The sequence below is a fragment of the Carassius auratus genome, chromosome 2 (genome assembly GCF_003368295.1).
Source record: "Carassius auratus strain Wakin chromosome 2, ASM336829v1, whole genome shotgun sequence".
Classification (NCBI taxonomy): Eukaryota; Metazoa; Chordata; class Actinopteri; order Cypriniformes; family Cyprinidae; genus Carassius; species Carassius auratus.
In genome coordinates this window covers 14,746,562-14,767,990 of record NC_039244.1, presented here as the reverse complement: position 1 = coordinate 14,767,990, position 21,429 = coordinate 14,746,562, and positions in this window count along the sequence as shown.

The following is a 21,429-nucleotide window of genomic DNA, read 5'->3' as shown; positions in this document are numbered from 1 at the left end:
TTCAAAGTACAGCATTTGTTTGAAACCGAAATCTTTTGTAACATTACTAACGTCCTTATGTTTGATCAATTTAATGGATCCTTCCTTGCTGAATAAAATATTGAATTTCCTTTCAAAACTTTTGAACAGTAGTGGAAGTCACAAACCGTTGTGTATTAGAAATACATGGTTTTCTATTTTACAAAGCATAAAAGGCCTTCAATAAGAGATATGTGCACATACAGGAGATCCATGCTGTGTCAGGACAAGAGATGTGACCCAGCGGTAGAAAGGTAATTACTGCTATCATCACTCAGCAAATAAAACCCCCACAGGTCCCGTGAAAAAGAGCCTCTCTCAGAGGAGGACAGAATCTCTTCCCCAAACCCTTCATGCCATTTAGAGCACAGCAACAGAACACACAGCTGATTTATCACTAAACATCATTTGATATAAATCTCTCAGCGCACAAACGCACAAAATGATGATCAGAGATCACATGCTTACCAATCGTATCCCTTTTCATAGCTGCCTCCATTATAATTAATGTGATGAGCACTTTCATATGACTTCTGCCTTTGAAGATCCAGCAAGAAATAATGGTCAAGGTCAGTTCTCTTTTGAATTAGTCTTGCAAACTTTACAGAGACACGTTCTTTTCGCTTGGACATCTTGACGTTTGAGGCTTGAGGGTGTTTACATGAGTCTGTAATTATCCGCCTATATACACAAACAATACATGCTTTGAAAAAGTGGATGTGTAATATTGCTGGTGACTGTTATCCAATGCGTCACTCATGCATGTGTGCCTTTATAGTGCCTTAAAAGGCATTCACATCTTTTCTGGGTCTAATTGTGTTGATAACTCTACATCCTTTGGTAACATTCATCAGGGACCATAAAAAAAAAAAAAACGATGAACCAAAACAAACATTGCTGAGTTCAAATTCATTTCTTTGCGATGGTCCAGTCTTCCAGACAAATACAAACAGCAATTGTAAATCACTTTATTCTAATATTACTGAATCATTTGTATATTTTAATCTACATTTACTAATGTCATATAATGATTTATAATTAATAACTGACTTTCTGTTTAGAAACAAGCTACTTGCAAACTGTTGCTGCCATCTAAGATTGACGATGAATATCATCAGTAGAGTTTGTGAGGTATAAACATCACATGCATTCCTGTCCTTCAAGGACAAGAGCTTGGAGAGCTCAAAATACCCATGACAGGAGAATAAAGGGTGAGCGGAGGGGGCTGGATCTACGGAATTGGTGTGGGTGTTAAGCATTGTCAGTCCTCCAGGAATAAATGTGTTTGGAAGGGTGTTTGTATATGTTATAAGGGCTAAGGTGTTTATTTAACACCTCATCTGTCAAAATGAAGACAGGGGATGTGTTTTACATGCTTTCTAAAACTTGGACTCTGTTTATGGCATCTCTCTGACAGTATGAAACATTTTAAACCCCTGAATGGGACAATAGTGGCCTTCAATCTGGCCAGCGCCCTCCCATTCATACATAGAGAGTGTCAATGGCTGGTTTACATTAAAATCAATATTGGATAAATTCCCCATTCAAGAGTTGTGAAAACTGGTAGTCTGTTGCAAAGCATATGTAAAAGAGATATTTTTGAAAAACTCTCTGAAAGACAGATTGAAACATGAAGGACAGTGGTTTTCTGAGCACTGTGAAACAACTTGGTACAAATCGTTTTAACAAAAGGTTCCTGATGTTTTCTCTCAGTTGCCCTAAAGACCTCAAGTAAGTTAAAGGAATATAAGTTCAGTAAACTTAATTAACAGCATTTGTGGCATACCCCAAAAATGAATTTAAACTCTTCCTTGGAGCTTATGGTAAGGCATTAGCAATGGTAGAAAATGAGCCAATTATTTTAGGAATTAAAAGCAGGAATGTGAAGCTTTTTTTTTTTTTAAAGATCTTTCAATTCTGAACACAAATTTAAAGGAAGGCCAGAATTAATGCCAACCGATTCCATATCCACCCAAGACGGGCAGTTCTGAGATAAAACAAATAAGTTGCACAGTTCAAATAAAACCAATGAAAATTAGTACACTGTAGACCTCCTCTATATGGCAAATATAGAAGTGTCAGAGTCTGGAACATCTGTTATTCCAAATTAATTTAGTGAACACATCATTGAAATAGATGTTTAGGGGGAGGCAGAGGAATGTTCTGGAATAACTAAAAAATTTTGGCAAAATATTAATTTTCTAAATGTTTATTTGGGTAAGGACATCCATCTTTCTATAGAGCTAAACTAAACTAGAATTGGATCATAATTTACTTGCACAACATCTCCTAGTTTTGGTAAAAGTTTTATACCCAAGTATTTAAAACGGTCATCTATATTGAAGGTTACAACACAATTACTAGGTTGCTGTCTGTCAATATTTAGATATAGAATAGAAATTTTAGAATTGTAAATTTTTGCATTCAGAAATTTTTCCAAATGTACTGATAAGATCTTATAAAGCAGGTATTGTTCAAGATGCTTTTGGAAAAGAATGACATCATCAGTAAATAACGCAATTTTATGTTCGATCTGTCCAATCTTAATGCTTGTTAATTCCAGGTTTTTTTTTACTGCCGTTGCAAAAGGCTTGATGGAGATGGCAAAAAGAAGAAGATAACCATGTCTCCACCCTCATGATTAGCTAAATGGTTTTGAAACAATATTATTTGTCATCTTTTCTGCTGTAGAACAACTATAAAGTAATCTAACCCACCTACCTTTCACCAAAACCAAATCTAACCAATAAATCAAACAAATTCATCCCCATCGAAGGCTTTTTCGGCATCCAATGATCGTAGGGCAGTGTCTCGTTCACCCCTCTGTTCATAAAGGATATTAAGGACTCTTCAAACATTGTGAAATCCTTGCCTGCATTGTATAAAACTATTTTGATCCTCACATATTAAATTTGATAATGTACTTTCTAACCTCTTAACTTGACTTAAGATTTTTGTGTCTGAATTTAACAAGCTAATTGGCCACATATTTTCACACTTTGTGTTGCTTTTTCCTGGTTTTGGTAATACTGTAATTAAAGCTCCTCTCATTGATGCAGGCAAAATATCTTGATGATACGCCTCTACTATCATTTCCATAAAAGGAGTTAGCAACTTTTCAAAAAATGTTTTATAGATTTCTATAGGGAGCCCATCTGGGCCCGCAGCTTTTCCTGATTCAATGGCTTCTCCAATTTCTTGTAATGTTAGATCTTCATCTGATTTGTTCTTTTCTTCAGTTGAAATCGGAGGTATATTTAGATTATCTAAAAACTGCATCTGGATATCTACATTTAGTGAGCACTCTGAGCTATAGAGTTTTTCATAAGAAGTTCTAAACGCTTCATTGATCTCTACTGGGTCAACTATATTTCCAGTTGAACTCTCAATTACTGTGATATACGCTCCGTTTGTTGTTGTCGAATTTGCCAAGCCAGTAACCATCCTGTTTTATCTCCATATTCATAATCATTTTGAAGCTGCTCTACTTGCTGACAATTCATTATATTGAGGCCTGAGACCTGAGACACTGTATCTGTAGTTTTCTGGAAAATATTATTTTCATTTTTTTTTTTTTTTTTACTTTCTATTCATGTTATAACATGCTAATCATGCCAGCAATATGCTAGTAACAGGCTAATCGCACTAAAAACATGCTAGAAACGTCATCAAATTTTCAAATGGCAGGCCTTTATAACAGATTTAAACTAAAGTTTGACTTGACAAACTTTTTTATCTAGTTTAATTTGATCTTCTAATTGTTTCGGTTCTTGTCCAGACTTCCTAGCTTTTGAACTGCAAAACCCATTACATGTCCTCAAATTAAAAGCTTTGAATGCTTCCCATCTAATACAAGCAGATGTTTCAGACTTATTCATTTCAAAATACAAATCAATTTGTTTGCCCACATATTCTACAAACTCAAGGTCACAAAGCCATTCTATCTGAAAATGTCATTTATGGGGAGATTTTTTATGAATTTTGTAGTTTTATAAAGATACCGCTGCATGATCAGAAAAATTCCTGTATCACCTTCCTGGTTTTAATATGTGTTTTATCAATCCCTGTTGAACGATCTTTAGTAGGATCTAACACACAATTCATATCCCCTGCGATAAGATAGTATCCAGGCAAATTAGCAATTAACAAAAACAAATCATCAAAAAATTTAGGACTTATAAATGTTAATTAAATGTATATTTTCTGAAAAAATATACATTGTAAGATAATATATCTTCCTAATGCATCCTCAGTTGCTTTCTGAACATGTATTGGGATTGATTTATGAATTAAAGTTATTACTCCTCTCACGTAATTAGCGTGACAAGCAGCAAAAACTTGCCCTTGCCATCTCTGACGAATCCTAATTGTATCACATCATCATACTCAAAATCATTTTAAATCACCTTAAATTCTGAGAAGCAAAAAATTAAACTATAAACTATACAATCATGAATAACACACTTATTAATAAAGAACATTCAACAACATCAGCAATTTCCACAGTAGCGTCCATACTACTGCGTTTGACCCCCACCACTCACACTCTGTATATAATGCTGATTGGTCCACAAACCCTTGAGGAACTGTCATGTACTTCTGTCTATATTTATCATCACAACCCTATTTGTAACATTACTCTCACATATTATTATTAACTATAAACACACATTTTCACTTTTCCAAAGAAGCATAACTGAATATACTTTAGTATTTTACAAATTGGTCTCGATACACTATCGAATCTCCAAAACAAAAAAGGATAACGTTTATGGTGTATGATCTGAGTTATTTTAAACCTATTCAGGATTTTAATAGCGCAGCTGGATTGAGCCCAACTTTATTCTGTGTCTAATGCTTCAATGAAGCTTTCAACAGCCGTTGGTGTGTCAAACACCCTTGATTTATCCTAGTGCGTAAGAAGTAGACGAGCAGGGTATATGATCCTGTGTTTACCGATTCCTCTCTCTCACAGCTTCTGTCTCACTCCATTATAAGCTCTTTCTTTCTTGTGAACTTCAGCCGAAACATCTGGATGAAAGCGAAGAGTGTGTTCCTTGTAAGAAATCACCCCCTTGGAACTGGCCACTCTAAAGACCTGTTCTTTTTGTTTGTAGTTCTGGCATCCCGTCTAAGAAACATCCTTATTTCGTTGTGGGCCCACTCTATAACTAACAATGTGCTCGAGTATTTCCAATATTTTTGGAATCCAGGCCTCTGAAAACACACACGTATCATTTTCTTCTTCTTTTTCCTGGTAAACCCACCAGCCTCAGGGTGTTCTGTCTGTTTCTATTTTCCATGTCGTCAACCTTTTCTGTCAGTTTTTTAACTTGTGATTCAAGAATTTGCTCTTCTGCTCCAGAAATGCGTTCCTCTGCCTCTTTTACTGCTTTTTGACATAACATTGTCAGTTTTACTCGTAACTCTTTTGTCCATTTATTTAATAGCTTGTATCACATCTGCATTGCTGGGGTTCAGCTAGTTACTTTAGTAGATTCGCTGTCGTCGTCTTCCTCTATCTCTTTTTGTTCGTCTGCATATTCAGAATCCTGCGACATCTCTTGAGCATCATTATTCACTTTTTTCTGGAGTTCTGTTCTTCTTTTTCGGTGCCATTTTGGTAATTAGACTTTTCCGCATAGCAAAAGTTGTATCAAAATTTTAAGTAAGCTTGATGGATTTATATTAATAATTATAGGAGCGTCTACTCGCGTTTTTTCGTGCTCTCCAAGGGGAAGCCTTTGAGCTTGGAACTGTTCATGCTAAAATAAATTTTATCACACATTGTTTACATCTTATGGCTATATATATATATATATATACATATATATATATATATATTTTTTTTTTTTTTTTTTTTTTTTTTATAGCATATTAACATTTACAGATTGGCCCTATTCAAGAGAACAACTTCCTATGAAACTTGCATAAAGTATCCGTAATATGGTGATAAAAAATTGCTGCAGCCAGTGAAGTATGTGACTATTTTTTCCTACATAATAAATTACTTGCACAGATGCAATAATGCAATAAAAAACGCTATCATCTTGTCTGGTGTTCATACCAGTGTTAGAGAACTTAACCATGTGAAACAGTTCTGGGAGGTAATTACACCAAATCATCTAGATGACAGATTTTTGCTCAGGCATTTCAGATTGACTAAAACAATATTTTAGATGGTCTGAAATGTTACTGGTCCAGTGCCAAATCACAGGATCTGTTGAGGCAAAGTCATGATTTAAGTTACGCATCCAGGAATTTATTTGTTAAATGTGTTTTTATCATTGTTTGCGCACATTTTATACAGAATAAAAAAAATGATCTGCCTCAATTAAGTGTTTTTATGTACATTATAAGATTTTATGCACATCCCGGGGTTTCCATCCAGCATTTTTAATGCAATATCAATATTTAACGCAGCTACTGTAATTTGTTGGTCATCAACATTGTCACAAATGCTGCCAATTGAGCTTGTACTGATCCCGGAATATTCATTTAACAACCATAATGACAACATTCTAGAGACACATGCTGTGTGTCTGAATGTTAATCTAATACCTGATGTGCACTTGACTTTTTCAGACAGCCCAGGCTGCCTATTCAATTCTCAGAAGCAACAATGGTACCATGGCTCTGACAATGGCTCCCTCCTGGGAATGCCTGTGAAGGGAGAGCTATCTCAAGGTTGTCAAGAGCTTAATCTCATGCCAGGCTTCTGAGGGGTTGTGCAAATCTTGACACTCTTTTCAGGGCGATAAAAAAGACTGAAAGGCAGAAAAGGGGTATAAAAAAACGAGGTCTTGCTGCCTTGGCCTACAGTAGAAGTCCACACAAGGTGGTCTGTTGTTTTCAAGGCTGAGAACAACGTATCATGTCTGCTGGTCTGGTCAGCTTTCTCACTTTGACAATAAGAGTGAGAGTGACTGGGAAATCTAACACTCATCTCTTTGTCTGCGGAGAAAAACTAGAACGGCAGCCTACAGACTGCACGGCTCCTGTGTTATCACTACAAACCTCCTCTTCCCTTTATTTCCACCCCTGACTCCTCTTCTCTCCGCTGAGACATAAACTCCTTTATACTGCATAGTATGTGGGCTTGAACATGGACGCAGGTAAAGTAATACCTGCAGAGGGCACAGAAAGTGCATTCAGGACAAGTGAAAAAGGGCAGATAAGACCCCGGTTAGCGATGGAGAGCACGGCCCTACACGGATCTGTCCATTTGTGCATTGACCCAAAATCCCATCAATGGTTTTATCATGTCATTAGCAGGAAAACAAAGGGTGTCTTGCAGATTCTTATTAGTGCTATAATAAAATAGTATCATTTTTACCATTGCTTTTTTGAAAAGTTTTGTGTACAGTTAACAACGTTGTTAAAACAACCCCCCCCCCAACACACACACATCAGCGAAAATTACTGAAAGTTCAGTATTATGCATGCCAGGAAAGAAACACTATGGTCTGCGCCAAACCCATAAACTGAACACATAATACACACAGGAATGACATGTGGAACCCTTTTTCAGAAGTGTGCATTTTTGTGTAAATGAACGTGTAAATAAACGGCCAAAATACATACAAAGTTTCCTATTTTTAGTTGAAAATGGTGCTGTGTAAACATCCTCTAAAAGTCCCGTCGGGGCCAATAACACACATTTATTGTCATATCTATGAATTCATTTAAAAATATATTAAAACGCAATTCATACATACAATAAGACTTTTCAATGTATTCATTTTAATGACTTTTTGGAGCATAAAGTAAAAAAAATGTCAGAGTGATACAAGTGTCCTGTAATTATAGCAAAGAAGAAGCCTTGTTAAAAGAATGGCATTATGCAAAAGAAAACTAGGTTACTATATCAAGTAATTTGGTGTATTTTATTTTATTTTATTTATTCAGGGGTTGTTTTTTTTAACAAACTGCCTTAGTACTTATTAACATTTGAAAAATGATCTGCCAATTTTAAAGTCATGTAGTACAAAGTAAATTGACGGATGTAAAGTTGATTTTTAACTAATCTTTCTTTGACAGTTCCAAATCCCAATCCCTGCTTAACAAACATGCACAATATCAAAGCTTGTAATGTAATTTGCCTTTCAGCTTGCAGATTTTAACTCTGACACTTTTCTTTCTTCTTTTTTTAAATGTTTTACGTCACAGCATCAAAAAAAAGATACAACACTCAACAGTCATTTTCAACAGAAGTCATTCAGCTAGAGTGTAAATATCCCACAGCAATGAAGGCCACAGATATTTTTGAAGAAAATCCAATAAGCGAAGGCCCCTTAGTTATTAAATACAAGACGAGATGGATAAAAAAAATAACATTGTTTTCTTCCACTGTTATTTCTTGTCCTCCCAGAGAATTTGCACTTCTGTCTTCTTTAGTTACAATTTCTTTTTCCTGTTTGTTTAATAGTTGTTTTGAATGCATCTTGCTTTCACTTAATATTGTAAATTTCCCAGAAGACACCAGCAATCTAATGCAAAATTAATGGCAATTAAAAATCCCCTGTCCTCTCCGAGAAATATAATAATTCTGTTTCCCTCATGTGCCAAAAGTAAACAACACAACAGAGTCACTTCAGGCAAAGGAAGCAGTGCGTGCTGTTCGTTTGATGAATCTGCATTCCTAACACATTGAGTTTATAGTAAACTATAGCAAACTCTCTTTTCCTGTCACAAATGGGTAAAGTTTACACAAGCAGTCCTCTGTGTGCTACATGGATCTTATCTGTATGAGCAAAGACCATACTGGTGCAAAGAGAGAGTGCAGAGCCAGTGGATTGAGTGAAAGAAGATAAATAAGGAAAAGTTTCTGCAAACAGACAAAGTGCAGTGACCCTGTTGACAGGTTAGTCAGCGCTTCTTTCGGAAACACTTGGTCGGAGTGGCTGAGGCAACTCAGCATGTGGTGCAATATTTACTGATCAAAATGCCATGCGAGTCCTGCTTTGCCGGACTGCCCAACATCACTCAGCAAAGCACTTATACCACGTAATTATTTATGACTTCAAATAAGCAATGTCTTTGAACAAAGCCAAGACATTGAGAAAAACAAGCTTTTGTGGATCTGTATAGATAACTCCATAAAATAAAAAGGAGAAATCTTCATAATAAAAAAAAAAAAAGTGAAAGTGACATGACAGAGGTGGAGAGAGAACTGTACATGCACTCCCCCCACCCACAATTCCTGCCGGCCCAGGACTCGAACTCACAACCTTTCAATTGGGAGTCCGACTCTCTAACCATTAGGCCACGACTTCCCCAATATGTACCACGTGAGCCAACAACATAACCTTAGAGATGACCCCTGCAGAATGTGTGTGTGTAGGTTAATATGTCACTTTTAATTTTGCCTTTTTATGGCAATGTTAGTTCTGATTGTAAAATGCCATGTAATTTTCTAAACACAGACACACACACATGTATACAGGTGCTGGTCGTATAATTAGAATATCATCAAAAAGTTTATTTATTCACTAATTCCATTCAAAAAGTGAAACTTGTATATTATATTCATTCCTTACACAAACACTGATATATTTCAAATGTTTATTTCTTTTAATTTTGATGATTATAACCGACAACCTCCTAAAATCTAAATTCAGTATCTCAGAAAATTTGAATATTATTTAAGACCAATACAAAGAAATAATTTTTTGAAATCTTGGCCAACTGAAAAGTATGAACATGAAAAGTATGAGCATGTAAAGCACTCAATACTTAGTTGGGGCTCTTTTTGCCTGAATTACTGCAGTAATGCGGCGTGGCATGGAGTCGATCATTCTGTGGCACTGCTCAGGTGTTATGCCCAGGTTGCTCTGATACTGGCCTTCAGCTCTTCTGCATTCTTGGGTCTGGCATATCGCATCTTCCTCTTCACAATACCCCATAGATTTTCTATGGGGTTAAGGTCAGGTGAGTTTGCTGGCCAATTAAGAACAGGGATACCATGGTCCTTAAAAATATATTCTTAACCATATCCCTACACCTAAACCTAACCTTAACCATGAGTAATCCCTAAAATCAGAGGAAATGATAGATGAATGACACTGATGTACAAGCACTGATTTTAAGCATAAACTTCACAAAATCTATAAACTGGTTCTTCAAATCTGATTGGTTAATCACAATGTTGTTCCAGGGTCAACAACGATGTTGTCCCAGGAACATGTCTCACTTGGTAAAATCAGGTTAGGCTTGAAATTTACTTTCATCAGAGAACATAACTTTTGACCACTCAGCAGCAGTCCAGTCCTTTTTGTCTTTAGCCCAGGTGAGACGCTTCTGGTGCTGTCTGTTGTTCAAGAGTGGCTTGACACAAGGAACGCAACAGCTGAAACCCATGTCTTGCATATGTCGGTGCGTAGTGGTTCTTGAAGCACTGACTCCAGCTGCAGTCCACTCTTTGTGAATCTCCCCCACATTTTTGAATGGATTTTGTTTCACAATCCTCTCCAGGGTGCAGTTATCCCTATTGCTTGTACACTATTTTCTACCACATCTTTTCCTTCCCTTCGCCTCTCTATTAATGTGCCTGGACACATAGCTCTGTGAACAGCCAGCCTCTTTTGCAATGACCTTTTGTGTCTTGCCCTCCTTGTACAAGGCGTCAATGCTTGTCTTTGGACAACTGTCAAGTCAGCAGTCTTCCCCATGATTGTGTAGCCTACAGAACTAGACTGAGAGACAATTTAAAGGCCTTTTCAGGTGTTTTGAGTTAATTAGCTTTTATTGAACCTTTTCACAATATTCAAATTTTCTGAGATACTGAATTTGGTATTTTCCTTAGTTGTAAGTTATAATCATCAAAATTAAAAGACATTTGAAATATATCAGTCTGTGTGTAATGAATTAATATAATATACAAGTTTCACTTTTTGAATGGAATTAGGGAAATAAAATTTTTGATTATATTCTAATTATATGACCAGCACCTATATATATATATATATATATATATATATATATATATATATATATATATATATATATATATATATATATATATATATATATATATATATGTATGTATGTATATATATATATATATATATATATATATATATATATATATATATATATATATATATATATATATATATATATATATATTAGTGGCGGGCCGTTATCGGCGCTAACGTGCTGTGTTAACGGGAGACTCTTATCGAGCGATAAAAAAAATATTGGGTAAAAGGTTGGGTTGAGAGCTGGGTCTATACTAGGTTGGGTTGGGTTGAGCTTAAGTCATTTGGGGATTAATGCATATTAGAGACGCAAACGGTTTAAAACGATTCAGTTCGATTTGGTGAACTGGTTCAAGAAGATTCAGTTACATCGAATGATTCATCGTGAACCGGATATCACAAACTGTTTTGTTTTGAACTCTCTCACAACAGACACGGAAGAGAAGACAATGATGAATAAAGTCGTAGTTTTTGCTACTTTTGGACCAAAATGTATTTTTGATGCTTCAAAAAATTCTAACTGACCCTCTGATGTCACATGGGCTACTTTGATAATGTTTTTCTTACCTCTCTGGACATGGACAGTATATCGTACACAGTTTAAATGGAAGGACTGAGAGCTCTCGGACAAAATCTAAAATATCTTAAACTGGTCTTACGGGTTTGGAACGACATGATTTAATGACATAATTTTCATTTTTCTGTGAACTAACCCTTTAAAATGCATAAACATTCATTTAAGTTTTCATTTAAGTAGACTTTTTCACAAGTTTAACAAAATATGTTGACTTTTTTTTTGTATATATATATATATATATATATATATATACTTTTTTATATATACTTTTTTCATATATATATATATATATATATATATATATATATATATATATATGAAAAAAGTCTGTGAAGCTGAAAAAAGAAAGGGGTGGGTACAGTTTTGAGTTTGCCAGGAGATGATTTAAAAGAGAGAGAGAGAATGCCTCCCTTTAAAGCTTAGGATGTTCATGCTTGAGTTGGCCTGTTGGGATAGCGGACAGGCGGACAGGCTCTGATGTGAGTCTTATTCATTGAGGGCCAGTGTTGTCCTCATGTTATTCTAGGCATAGGGAAGTGACGTGGATGAAATAGGCAGCCATTGTCTCCTGATGCATTGACCTCATGCTCCCTCTGGGACTGTCTAAATATTATTTCTTGCAAAAATGTTAAGCACTGATGATTTTTTTTCACACAGTCTCCTCTCTACCCTGCAGTATGACAGCATTGTGTGCTGCTTCTCTTGTGTGTATGTCAGTGTTCATCTGGTGTATAATAAGACTCTTCAGGGTAAGACAGTCTGAGTGTTTATGAATTGTTGCTTGTATTGTACTCAGTATCGTCAATGGATTGCAACAAATTAAATTACAGCAAAAGAGTATCCATATTCATCAGCATTACTTACCCAGGGCTATAAACAAAAACAATGTTTATCATATCAAGTTTTTTTCTCTTAATTGCAGAGGCTGCTGCTGTACGGCAGGAATTTGTGCTTCGTAAATGTGTTCTAATTCATTTTATATGGCTTTGGCAAGTACGATATTCAGAACAACATTAAGCTTTCTCACGTGATATTGCTTTTAAAAAACATGACAACTATTTATACTGGTATATACTTGCTACTGAATAACATACATTATAGATACAATACTGATAGTGACTTACAATTTTTGCTCGGCAAGTTCCACATGAAACGAAAGCAAAGTCATTCTATGAGCAACACATTGCAGGTGAATGAATCAGTGTTTTGAATGAATCAGTTAAGTGAAAAGGCTCATTTGAAACGAATCAGCGCTGTGCAGACCGATCGGCATATGACCTCGAAATACCGTGAGAGTGATTAGAGAGCAGACAACTCTTTAAGGGTTAGGGTGGCCATTCGTGCCATTTTCGAAGGACACGTCCTGGCCAGGATTTCTATATTGCCTAAAATATCCACGTTTTGGCTTTGTTTGCGCTGCACAGACCAATGGCTTCTTGTGCTTTTGAATCGCTCTCACATTACTTTGACGTCATACACCGATCAGTCAGCTCAATGCTGCTTTCCAGTCCGACACTAAAGTGTACAGTACACGTATTTGCATCGCTTTGACCGTTCTCTGTAGATCCCACCTTCTCACGCACCAGGATTGGTTAATTTACGTACAAAGTCTGCAGGTTATTGGACAAATGATCATTAACTTCATTAAGTATGTAAACAGGAAACCAAAGCCAAAACCTGGATATTTTAGGCAATATAGAAATCCTGGCCAGGATGTGTCCTGCGAAAATGGCACGAATGGCCACCCTATTAAGGGTGCTTTCACACTTGGTTCACTTGCCTGGTCCGAACCCGAGTTCTGTTGCTACCCCTCCCCCTGCCCCCGCGGGACTGTGTTCATATTATAATATTTGAGTCCGAACTGCGGTTCGCTTGCGTCATCAAGCCAGCAGCTTATATAGCTTGGGAAAGGCATTTTATATAAAACTTTAAAAAACGTTATTTGTTGTTGTTGTTATTATTAGTAGTAGTAGAAGTATAAGTTGTTGTAATCATCATAATAATAATTACTAGAATTTATTTAATTTATTGACTATCAAATAAATAAAGGGCACTAATTTACTAATTTATTATATAAAGGATAGTTCTGATGTCAATATTTATTATTTCTATATATTTATATAAAAAAAAAAAAATAATGTGGTGGACATTTTGTGGTATTTTATGGCATAATTCAAAGACATTTAAGCTGGTCATTTACTGGCCTTTTGAACAATGTGTCTAATCTGTTTCCAAAATATAATGGATAATTTGGAACAATTAGTTGAATTGCATGTGAGTAATTTCCCCTTTCAGCCATTTCAACTCAGCATTCTGTGGAACGTGGCTAGTTCAATTCAAATTCCAATTTTCCCAGCCCTGGCGCTCAGGGATTTGTGTACTGAGCATCAGCACAGCCTGTACCGAGTAGCAGGGAGAAGCAGCGAGTCGGTTACGGAGTTGTGTATGGTGGAGTGTCAGCTGGGCTCAGGATGCATCCTTCCTCTGATGAGACTGGAGATGCTGACTCACTCCTACAGCTATAGTGGGTGATTAAAGTGTAATGCCATGTGTGCCACCTCCACATGCTGCACATGCTGCACATGCACACACACGCACGCACTCAGCCTGACTGGTCATGCAAAAGAAACAAATCTCACACTCACAACTGCACATGTACAAACCAAAGTTGTCATGCTGGTTTGTCAGCATTTGTCATGAGAGTGTGGAATGTAAGATCAAACCGCAGCTGTAACTTTCCTGAAGGCCACACTTCTCTTCACGGTGAGTAACGTACGCCGGTTAAGGACATGGCACACACTGTGTGGGGGCTCGTGAAGGATGTAGGCTGTTGGAAGAGGGACTAAGAGGGGGAGGCTATATTACCGTTTATACGTCTCCATTCGGGTTTTTTACTCTTAAGAATACGTCACGCAATTGTTACGAAACAAATGTGTGTGTTGTGTGGTCCCTACCTCACTAATTACCACAGACTACACACACATTTAATGAAATATTTGCTCAAATGTCAGACTGGCCAAACGGAGAGTCTCTCACATATCTCAAACTTTGTAACGACGCTGTACTGTGAGATAGGCTGTAATTAAAAAAACATGTTGTTTTGAATTTATGTGGATCTCAGTGTTCACCCCAGCGTGAGCCAATTTGGAGGGGTACATTTCATACCTGGCTCTCTGTTATGGAGTTTACAAACTTGTCAAATGCTCGTCAGATTTTAAGGGCTGAAGTAAACAGCATGAGTGAGTTCCAGGTCCCAATTACCTCTAAATGTTCGAGGATTTGAGAACACGTCCTCTGGAATAAACTTCTGCTCCAGGTTTGTTTGAAAGGCCTGTCAGTTTTCTGAATCCCATTGTATTCCTATCAAGAGGTTAACCACTTCCTTTAAGGATTCAAAGACTGGCCTGCAACTGTCTGTGGATGGCTTGGTGAGGATGACCCAGCCAATCGCAGGCTTGGTTGTTCTGAGGAGGCTTTCTGTGAGATAAACCTCTGGGAAATGGTTGTTTGAAAAGTCTGTCCGTTTCGGATTTCTGGACCTTGTTGTATAAAAGAGTTTAGTGATCAAGAAGCCAACACCCCATTAACATCCACAATACAAGGCTGACACTGGTTGCGGCTGGAGCAGTGATGATAACACATCTGTCACAAGGCAGCACCATGTTTCTTCTCGTCCCTGTGACGGTGACCTGTCCCCCGCCACCACATGCCCACCCTCAAATGCATCCCACTTAGAGCCAGGCCTCTCTCTGTCTCTCTCTTCCTTTCTCTCACTTTCATGCTGGTTCTGCCCACTTCACTGCATAGAGAGAACGAAAATAATAACTTCATTATAGATCTGCCTCAAAAGGTTACCCTACAGCTCACCTACACCTATTCCGTCTCCCACACTCTCAGCTAAACTTATTATGTGTTGATGCTTCTCGTTTATAGTTCTACATGTAGTGCGATCTGGTTGCAGTGCATTTGTCTCATGTATATGCTCTACGTAAATAGCCTCGCTGATCTGAATCCATTATTGACCTCTTCTATAATGAAGTGTGTGGTTGGCACAGAGCTATAACATGATTCCTAGAACTGAGTCTCATTTGTCTTGTTTTGAAAAGTCTGTATTCAAATGCCAGTGGTGATAGAGGTTTTCTGTATATGTTAATGGAAATGAATATCTGTGCAACCTCCAATAAACAAAAGCTATATGTACATTATAAGGTAAATCAGTTTACTTCTATCAATGGAATATATATCCATTCATTCATTCATTCATTCATTCATAAATACCTATATTTACATTATTACCCAGGAAAAGATCAACTCAGTGTCCTTCCTATCATATAATGTTTATTGATGCCTTTATTCATGCATTATGCATGAACAAATACATGCATGCAAAACAACAGTGTACACTGGTTTTATCCATTCATATGATTTGTGAGATTATTTTTTTTTTTTTTTTGAGGAGCAAACAAAATGTAAGTAATTATTCAAGGAAAATCAAACTGGGAAAAAAAAGTATATTATAGAAATTAACTATTAAAGGGATAGTTCCCCCAAAATGAATTTTTGGAACACAAATTAAGATATTTTTTATAAAATCCGAAGCTTTCTTACCTTGCATAGACAGCATAGACATTTTTGGATGAACTACACCTTTAAGACAGTGCTGGTGTTTTATACTGGTTTCCATGGCGATGGAATTGCCCTGAAAAATATCCATAAATGAACTGCATAATAGATTATACAGCTGAGCTGAAAATTCAGACCGGTAACCCTGAACAGCTTCCAGACATGTGTTTTCTTTAAACGTGATAAAGTACCCCAAATATGTTTTTATGTAATCGAGAGATTGAGGAAAGCCCTTTCAGGCCATCTTGAGAAAGAATTGCCAGCTTTGTTTTTCATTACATCTGATTGTTTTCCTGATAAGGTTTACTCATAATCTTAATTCCCTCTGGTCATACCATCATTCAGAAGATGTCAGTGCCAGCTGGACACTAACCAAAACAGAAATTTGAATGCACATTGTGGACAGCCATGCAGAGGGAACTATGTGTCCTCATCTTACCAGGACAAGTTAGCAATTTCACATTCATTTACAACTTTTTGCTTTGATTTTGAACAAAAACACTGTCAATTAGAAAGATATTTTGGGCACAGTGTTTACACGTGGATGCAGGAACTGTAAAAGCTTTTCCTTTACAATTTCGCATCATGTGCCGTGGGCAAGGGCCATGTGCCATCCCTTTGCCATACATAAACAAGTCTTCACTCACAGATACGGGATGTTTTTTCCCACTTTCAATGACCGTACAGTGATAAACAATCCAACATCCAAATCCAACCTTTGATAATTAAGGTCTGTCACGCATGCTTGACCACATGGAGTTCTCTCTGTTTTGCTCTCTTTGTTCTGGATGTTGATGTGTAATCAGCCACATCAGAGAACGCTATGGCCCAACTACAGGGGGTATGAGCCAGTCTCTTCAGGTTGCTCTGTGAGTCAAAAACTGGACCACACGTTTCCCTTCACTTCTTTGTTTTATCGTATAATTTTGGACAGTCATCACTGCTCTCCAAGAGATAGTCACAAATGAGTTTAGCAACGTCACTGTTGGACACAATTCTTAGCCAAACAGGTGCTATTCATTCATTTACATTCAGTGTCATGTTGAAATGCTGTTAATGTCATTTATATTCAGACTTGTCAATGTAATGTAACTATGCTAACATTCAACATTTTTGAACAAGATAGAAAAGCTGCGCGCATAGGATTGTGGGTGATTTGAGAGCGCGAAGAGTGCGAAGGATACACATATGCATCCTTTCCTGTGTATGGCATATTCTTCGAACGAAGGACTCAGTCCTTGGTTGAAATTCCGAGGATCCTCGACATTGAAACAGTCCTTCGACGGATGGCGATGACGTAGCATCCTCGAAATTTCTGGAATTGACTTTTTCAAAATCTAGCCTAATTGTATCCATCTGGAATTGATTGGATGAAACATTGACTAAACATTTGACCAGAATAAAACAACGAAACCAAAGTAGTTACAGATCTACTGTCGAGTGTCCTGCCTAATCATCAGAGAGAAGCTTAATTAACACCAGGTCCAGTTACAACATTTTGTTTTACAACATTTTGTTTCCGAAGGCTGTCCCATTTCTCGCGCTCCTTCAAAATGCATCCTTTGTTTCCTGTGCCAAAAAGAATCTCCGTTTTGCCCTTCCGTCCACACTGAGACAGCTTTTTAAAACTGCTGTCCAGAGTAGATAAATTTGAAAATGCAATTTTCGCGCTGTAGCATGGATAATGAAAATGTAGGCTTTTGGAAACAATGATGCATGTTTCGTCATATGACACATATTGTACCCATAGACATTTATGATTGTGCCTGTTATGTGCTATACCCTTTTATTTCCTTTTACACTCTTCATATTACAGACCTAAAAATATGACAGAAAATGTACTCACAGTTGCTGTTCTGCGGCAAGACATGAGGGCAGTTGCATTTTAGATTAAACATGAGTGAGCATGGATGCATCAGTGAATGATGAGATATTTACTAAAATGAAATGATCCTGCCAGAGGAATTGCGTGAAAACTTATTATGTCTGTTCCATCAGTTTCATCTCAGTGAGTTTTTTTTTTTTACACGTGCATTAAGGCGAATTTGATGTTTTCCAATGTTTCAGTGTGGATGAGAAACTTTTGGAAAATACTTGAAAACATTCATGTGGATGGAGAGCGTTTTAAAGCAAAAACTATACAACAAGACTCGGCCCCTCCATTTAACAATGCTCAGTTTGACCTTAGACCTTCAGTTTGGCCTTTGAAGTCTGTAGGTGTTTCTCAATGTCAAGGAAGGATCCTCGGAAGCCAGAATTTCGAGGATGCTACGTCATCGCCATACGTCGAAGGACTGTTTCAATGTCGAGGATCCTCGGAATTTCAACCAAGGACTGAGTCCTTCATTCAAAGAATATGCCATACACAGGAAAGGATGCATATGTGTATAAATTTAACGATACCATTCACAGCGTTATTCAAATGGACCTTTTCACTCACGTAATGACGTGCACTTGCTAGCCAGTCCTTCCAAGGAAGTATCCTTGACACTGAGAAACACCTTGTGTCCTGTATAGGTTGAATTCAAAGGTTAATGTCACACAAACTCCCCCCACCCCCACCCCACTTTTCACATCAATTTAACAGGAGCTCAATGACTGAGTTATGCACATTCAACAAAAGTCCCATTAACAATTAAGCTATTTACATGGTGCAACCAATGTTGTATTTAAAAATTATTTGTTATAATGGAAGAATTCAGAAAGTCTGTCCATGCTGAACAAAAATTTAGCGCCATTCTTCTATGCAGCGACTAATTTAAATGCTACTGATTGGCCATTGCATTCCTGTGCTCACCTATGATTGGTTCTAAAGCTCAATGCTGCAAGAGCATGTCATAGATAGAATAATTTGGTGCACTGAACTGCTTGATGTAGCTCTCTGTATTCTGACTGGGTGATGATCTGCTTGACTTGATCTGATTGCATGTTAATGGCAAGTACAGGACCTTATTCAAACCCCTATGGAGTGATTTGCTGAGAATTCATCACTTACGATCACAGGTGTGACAGTCGTAACAGGTGCACATGATGCTCAGGCTCTGTCAGAATCCTCATTATGTGAGATATCACAATCATGCCAGGAGATGACTATAGGAGACTTACTCACACTGACAGTAAGTTAGACAAAATATGGCATTCCCAGGTGCCAGTGGGTTTGCGGTCAGTAACACGGCTGCAGATCCTGGTGGGGTGAAACTGTAAATCTGTGGTTGTGTGCACAGGTTTAATACTCTATTGATCTATTGCAGCAGATTGTTTTGGTGGATGGAGGGCATCTGAGTCAGCAGTGTGGTTTTATTTGAGTTCCCCCCTAGCAAAAAACGAAATATTTTATTCCCTTCAGACATCCTCCATCCCGTACTTACTGGCAACTTACATATGCTTGTTTCACAAATGCACAGAAGGAAACGGGTAAATGTATCTGCCTTTGATCCTCCAAACCTGTTCTCCATCAAGGTCTCTGGCACCACATGGTTTCTTGATCACAACTTCATTTTGGCAACAAATGCAGTGTGGACTTTCATTTTTATGTTTCATTCAAACGTAGTGTATTTACAACGGAACAGTGCTCAATAGGGAGTTGGTGTAAAAATATGCAAAGTCAACAACTATGCCTTTAAGAAATGAGTGGAGATGCTCTAAATTAAGCAGAAAACCACCTTAACCGTTTAACATCTTTTCTCAAATTAATATAGATCATATTTTGGTACATTAAAAGTGAGAAGAAGAAGAGGGAGAAGAAGAAAAAACTCATTATGAGTCAGACCAGGCTCTGATTTGCTCATTTTCTGACTCATTCACTCTGACTGTCATTAAGCAGAGACCATCTTGTTATTTGAGTCTTCATCACATTAATGGTAAAACAGAAGCAAAAAAGATCCTCACAACATTACACACTGTCAATTTTAAATACTACTTTAAAATCATCTTAATAGATTATCTGTACCATATACTGTGAACAAATTGATTTAACATAATATTATATGTAAATGTATATTTTACTAGTTATTTTTAGAGATAAAAAATTATAAATTATGTAACTTACAGTGAAAAACAGTGAAAGTGTGACACATTACATAAATTATATTTTATTAAAGTGACAGGCCATTTACAATGAACACTGATTCATCATGTGATTTTCTATTGAATCACCTGTATTATTATGATGGTAGATCAGGTAAGATTTTGGTAGCTCGGGTAACTTGATATACTAGCATAAATATTTGGCATATATTAGCATAAATATACAGTTAGAAGCTGTTTTTTTAAACACTTATTTTCCTAAAAAGTTAAGGGCGATTTATACTTCTGCGTCAGAACTACACCGTAGCCTTTACGCTGTAGGCTATGCATCAGTTTTCATTTATACTTCTGCGTCGTTGTCCGTGTTGACGTGCAGTACACATACAGACCGCTAGTCTGCAGTGTCCACTGGCATGTTGATGGTGTAACCTGCAGGACCACGACAAAAGCCGAAGAAGAAGCTGCTGCTGGAGAAATAAATATCAAATCATTAAATCATTATTTAAAACTACAAAAGGAGATAACAACGGAACAGGAGAAGACGGCATTCTTTCAATCTCCACAAGGACTTGTACCACGGCAGATCAACACTGTTTGTCACCGACAACTACTGATCTATAATGCTTTGTAGTATAATAAATGATAAGACACTTGTTCTTTGCTTTGTTTTATTTTATATAAAAAGTTGTAACATTACAATATATTAAAGTGCACATAAACACAGACAAAACTCAAGCACATACGGAGGGAGGGATTCTAGCAGACCAATCACAGCGCTTGCGGTCCGCCTAGAGTTGACGTGCTATTAGAATTTTGGAGAGGTGCACGTCAGGCTACGGCATAAGGGAATCCATCGCAGAAGTATAAATAAGCCTTTAAACTGTTGTTTAATTTTAATTTTAATTTTTTTTACTTGCTTTGCAAATCTCTACCATAAGCCTACAATAATAATTCATACTCGGACCTGTCAGGTTAAATTTATCTTCATCCTTCATGCTCACTGTTTACCTCATGTCCACAAGCAAAGGAAGTAACTTACAATTTGTTGTTTCATCCAGAGATGGCGATAGAGAGTCTGGAAGGCTGGTTACAGGTCCAATTAAAGAGTTAATGGAAATTTGCAGTTGTCATAACATTACTCTTTTTAGAGTCCATACCAAGTTACTTATCATTAAAAACAAGTCATTTGTCCTTATTGAGCCTCAC